This window comes from Heloderma suspectum, chromosome 1, assembly GCF_057233095.1.
Source record: "Heloderma suspectum isolate Gila_16-S chromosome 1, 16-S_ref, whole genome shotgun sequence".
NCBI classification, from domain to species: Eukaryota; Metazoa; Chordata; class Lepidosauria; order Squamata; family Helodermatidae; genus Heloderma; species Heloderma suspectum.
The window spans coordinates 241,277,995-241,284,123 of record NC_139458.1 but is presented as its reverse complement, the minus strand read 5'-3'; positions in this window follow the sequence as shown (position 1 = coordinate 241,284,123).

The window sequence follows — 6,129 nt, the reverse complement described above, 5'->3', positions numbered from 1 at the left end:
TCAGGCTCTGGCTGAATTGGCCGTGCATCCCTAATATGAACTAAAATGTTTATATTAGACTAACCCTCTTTGAAGAGGGTTAGGCTGCAATTCTTTGCACACTTACCAGGGAGTAAATTGCATTGATCTCAGTGGGACTTATTTCTGAGTAGACATGCATAGGATTGCACTTTTACTTGATAAAATGTTATCACCATTAGCCACTCTTCCAATAAAAGCAGTAATAACAAAAATGACTCCACTAATACAGAGCGAGCATTCATCTGTTAAAAGGATTTAAAAAACAAAAAAACCCAGTAAGAGGAATGCTACAGCACAGAGCGATTCTTCAGAAATAGATTTTTTCACATTTCCTATTCTATCCTCTTACATTCAGACAAAATATATTGGCAGAGGTTTACAAGCTACATAGGCAGCTTGTCCTGTGGGAACCTGAGAAGGGCTATTTATGCAACAGCTAGTTAGTAATTTGTGGACTCTGATATTCTGTTTGTTACAGTGGGTTTTTTCCCCTTCTTATTCTCCACTCCCCTTTGTCAACCTGTCATACAATGGCAATAGAGAGGGGTCTGTAGCAGTGCCTAATGGCATGACAGTGCCCAATTGCACGCTACAGATGGTGCGCGGCAAAGCACTGTTACTTGAGTTCCTGTTTCTGAGGCAGGCTGTCTGCACACTTGATACTCATGTTTTTGAGTTAACATTTTGTAGTTGCAATGGTTCAGTGGGAACAGAGGAACTGATGCATTTCCAGTTGTGCTTACTTCCAGCCCTGCTCCTCTTTCTTCCCTTCCACAGTGTAGCTGCCTGTCACACCAGCCTCAGTAGCTCCACCAGTGAAAGACCATAGCTCCTCACAACCCACCTGTACAACAAACCTTGCACTCACTCCTCTCCACCTTTTGCATTATACAGCAGACTACAGGACTGACAGAACGACCTACGTGACTAATAAACACCAGACACATTCAGATCACTCAAAGTCATTTGTTTGATGTTTCTGACAAGATGCCATTGTGAACTGATGGAATGTCTGGGTTGCCAAAAAATGACAATGGATGGAAGTATGTTTGCCCTTTTCATGTCAAACCAAACACGACTTAGATTTGTCATGAGCCCTCCAACTGCTTTTCACAGAATGATAGAACTACATACATACACATGCATCACAGAATACTCGCATCTAAAAGTTTATTTGAAAGCCTATTAAAATCTGTACAAATAGGGGTTGTTTTATTATCCTTTTTTGTTATATGCTTTTATGGCCTTTTGTGGTTTGTGTATTACATCTACTGTATTCCAGGACTAGAATAAATAAAAACAACAAAATCCTCAATATGTGAATATGCAAAAGGTCACTCAAGCATAACACTAATACAAGAAAACAAAGCTTATTAAGATCAGGGGTATATAACATGTGTTCACACTTCAAGAGTGTAAACATTGTGCAAATAATTGCACAATATAGACTGGTAGGATTTAATTCTCATGGAAGGCGAAATGGTAGCCATTCATATATTAAGTAACCTGAAAAGTAATTTGGCAATAAAATTTTGGCAATGCATTTCTTTTTTAGGGCTGCAGATTCTCCACTACAGTTCCAGTCACCTGAGGGTGACAGTTTTGACCAATTTCAGCATTGGAACTAGATACTTAGCTGTTTGTTAAAATTTTTAGCTTGTGGAATAAATTGAAAAATCAATTCCATAAATGGGGAACTTGCCTAGGTGGAATAACTTTTCAAATAATGCCCTGGGAAGCCAAATGAAAAGGTTATAATTTTGTAAAGTGAGGTTGAAGAACCAGTGCAATAAGAAACCATGGAGGCAATCCTACCTGGGCCTTAGGAGGCACATATTTGTCTGACTTATACTTAATCATCTGTGCTGGGGCATGGCTGGCTGGGGCATGCTGGGAGCTATAGGACTTTTTTCTGTCTAAATTAGGGACGTACGAAAGTCTCTTACCTGTATCGAAATTTGATTCGCGGTGTGGGGGAGGCGCTCCGTCCCTCCCCCCGAAATTCTGGCGGGGGGGAAGCACTCCATTCCTCCCCCTCGAAATTCTGGCTGGGGGGGGAGGCGCTCCGTCCCTCCACCCCCGAATCCTGGCCGGCTGGGCAGCAAATGGCGGCGGCCGTAGCCGCTGCCGTTTGCATCCCTGCAGTCAGCCGTGATTGGCTACGTAAATGTTTATGTAGCCTATCACGGCTGAGTAGGAAAAAAAAAAAAACCACGTGTACGCAAATGGTGCCTGTCCAGTGCCTGTCCCAGTGAAGCCTCATCCCCCTCCTCAAAGACTGTTGGAGAGAGGTTGCCACATCACAGTGCCACATTTTCTAAGGTTTACAAAGACTCAAATAAGTTGCCTTCTGGAGGCATTAGCAAATGTAGCCTGAAGCTTACACACACAGAGAAGGAAAAGTAGGGGTGGAGAGGAAGCTACAATTTGTAAGAACAGCATCCTCCAAACAAAAGCATAAAACAATAAGCCCTCTTCTGCAGACAAATTCCCATGTCTGATAAACTGCGATAGCAGCACTGACATGACCAGACCCCAGCATATAATTGTGCATGTTCTCAGCCAACAAAAGACTCAAGTCCCTAGCATTGGCAAAACAAAGGAGCAGGCAGAATCAATGAGTCATACAATCATAGAATCATAGAATAGTAGGGTTGGAAGGGGCGTATAAGGCCATCAAGTCCAACCCCCTGCTTAATGCAGGAATCGAAGTCAGAGCATCCCTGACAGATGGCTGCCCAGCCTCATCTTGAATGCCTCCAGTGTGAGCCCTGCGGTACCCCACTCATTCCCTCTCCCCAGTTCCAGAAGATCCCATTGATAAGCACTCTTTGAGTCCGATTCTGTAGCCAACCGTGGATCCACCGGGTCCTTGTTTCATCTAGCCCACTTTGAGCGAGTTTGCTAAGCAGGATATCATGGGGCACTTTGTCAAAAGCTTTGCTGAAGTCAAGGTATATGATGTCCACAGCATTCCCACAGTTACTTGATCAAAAAATGAGATCAGATTCATCTGGCAGGATTTGTGCCATGAGGTGTGTTGGGCAGGCCTCCATGTTTCCCAACTGAGCAGTGATCTTTCCGTGTAGTGAATGAATCCAACCATTTTTTATTCTGTAAGCCCAGGGCCAGTTGAACTGCACCCTAGCGTAATAAAGGAACTGTGAGAAGAACTCTCAGAACGATTATGTTTGGGCAATCATGGAGGACAGGTGAAGACCATGGCTTCGAGTAATCACTACATTGTTTTCAAGGTGCTTACAGACTGATTGCTTTATCATCTGCTCCAGAATTTTCCTAGGGATTGATGTCAGACTGACTGTTCTGTAGTTCCCAGGTTCCTCCTTTTTACCCTTTTTGAAGATAGGGACAACATTAGCCCTCCTCCAATCATCTGGCACTTCACCTGTCCTCCATGATTGCCCAAACATAATCGTTCTGAGAGTTCTTCTCACAGTTCCTTTATTACGCTAGGGTGCAATTCAACTGGCCCTGGGCTTACAGAATAAAAAATGGGTGGATTCATTCACTACACGGAAAGATCACTGCTCAGTTGGGAAACATGGAGGCCTGCCCAACACACCTCATCAACTTATTCTTTTTGCTTGGGGGATGGGGTGTCTCTGTCAGCAACAGGGCAGGATCTCAATACTGTATACAAAAGTTGCACAGAAGTAGCTGAATGTGCGCATTTCAGAGATCTAAAAGTGCGCAAATTCGAGGCTTTGTGTGTGAACTTGCCTCTTTTTTGCGCATATGGGTTCCCGAGTCAAAAGAAACCTGGCAAAGCCACGAACGGTTTGAGGGACAATCGACAGTGTTTGACGATCGCTTGTGTGCTTTGACAAAGGGGAGGAGAGGCGAGCAGCGGGGAGTTCTCACATCCCTAACCCTGATGTTTTCAGTGCTGAAAACATTTCAGTATGCTCTTTCTACGATGACCTCAAGATATTTTTCTCACGTGGTTTTGGGACGCATTCCAGTTCCTGAAACCAAATGCTCAATCAGTGTGTATGTGAAGTTAAGATTTTCCCAATTTTGTGCTTACACTGAATGCCATCTGCCAGTCTGTTGGGAAGTTTGGGGAGTCCCTTTTGGATTCCTCGAGTCTCCTTGAAATTTAGCTACTTCACTACTCATCCCTGACTCCTGGTCATTTACAAATAAATTCAAGAGTACCCATGCACTCATTTCCAAAGGACTTGACTGCTTACTTCCCTTTATTGTGAGAACCACTTTATCTACTTTCTATGTTTCAGCCAGTTACAAATCCATTAGAAGTCTGGTCCTTTTTGCCCATGGCTGCTAAGTTTGCATAGTCGCTTTGGGATTTCTCATTTGCCAAAACCTTTCTGAATCTACTGAATTTCATCTTCTCACCATCAAATATACTAATAGAGATCTCAGTTCTCCGAGTTCCAGGAGGGAATTCCATGACAACGGGAGGAGAAGCGAATGGAGGATTACCTGATTTTTCAGGGAATTGACTTTGGTCCATGCAGGGCTCCACAAATGAGTGCAATATACCATTCTAAGTCACTTCACAGGAACATACTTCTGGGTGGGGTGGGGTGGGCGGTTTGGAGTGCACCTCACCAGACTGGCAGGAGCTGATCAACCAATGTGAGAGGCTCCCCCCCCCCGTGCAGGCTCTACCCTCCTTTTTCCTTCCCCCTGAAGCTCTCATTATGCAAAGGATCAAAGCTTTACATTAATTACTTCCTTACAGCTGACAAACATTAAAGAAACACAGCTTCAGCCTTCTCCCTTCTCTGGAGCTCCCAAAGTTGCGATGGACTGAAGCTGTGAATTAATTACTTCCATTAAGCAAGAGAGCAAACATCAAAGACACACAGCTTCAACATAGCTTAAAGGCTCCTAAATGCACTATTTTGATTCATGCGAATCTTAGTAACTTCAGGGAGAGGGCATTTTGGGAACAAGCCTCATTGACCACAATGAGAGTTACTTCTGAGTAGACACACACGTCTGTGCTGGGAAAGACAGGGGCAGGAAACACCCGTTGACTGGGGTCACAGTGAAAGGCACACGCCTGGGCAAGGCTACCATACCAAAAGTAAATGCGGGGGTTGGGGCACACAACAACTATTGCTCGGAGAACCCGAATTAAGGAAAAGAATTGGACTTTAAGCAGTCTCAAGAAATCTGTTTTTCCCACGAAAAGCTCTGGGGTGGCTGCAGGAGGACCACAATGTCATGTGCCCTGAACGACCTCCAAATACAGCCAGCTTGCAGCAAATCGCCTGTGGAGAACCCCGCTCCCAGTCATTATGTAGCCAAATGCACCATCCACAAATAAGAGGGAAGTATCTGGAGTCCAAATCAGGCCCCGTCAGTAGCCACGGATGTAGACAAAACACACTTGAGTGGTGGGTTAAGAACAGACTTGAGATAAAACAAGCTGACATCTCGAGGAAAGCTGGCTGAGGTCAGCCCCATGGTCAGCATCCCTTGGAGGAGGAAGCAGGACGAAGAATGGGAGAGTAGGGGGAGGAGATGTGGAAAAAGGCCATACAATCTCCCAAAGACCCCCCTCCCCAAAGTCCAAGTTAAGTGTTTCATGGCTGGAGTCCCTCCAACAGTATCATCAGGCTGGGGGTTGCAGGAATACAAATACACGCTGAGGGCGAGGGCTGGGGGGGGGGGGGTAAAAATAGTTCTATGACGATCCGGAGTGCTCAGTGTAGCCACAGAATACTGACTACGAGGGGGCAGAAGGGATTCTTATGAGCGGCTGGAAACTTTAACTGGAGCCCTCCAAACTGCAACATTTCGTTGCAGCTCTCTCTTTTTCAACGCGGTTTTCCTTTTCCGGGGCTTCAGTCCATCCGCCTGACGCCGCAGCCAAGCCCCTCACCCGCCGCCCTATTCACCTACTGCTTAATTCAGCTCCTCCCGTTTCTACCCCCCCATTTTTTTTATCCTGCACGGACCCCCGTCACTGCTCCCGCGCGGCTCGGCTCGGCTCGGCGCGTCTCGACTCTCGGCGCGGCCCCCGCACGCCGCCCCGTCTCTCGCGCTCGCCGCGTCCCAGCCCCGCTCGGCTCCCGCCGGCACCTGCTCCGCACTCGGCCACGTTCACGGGTC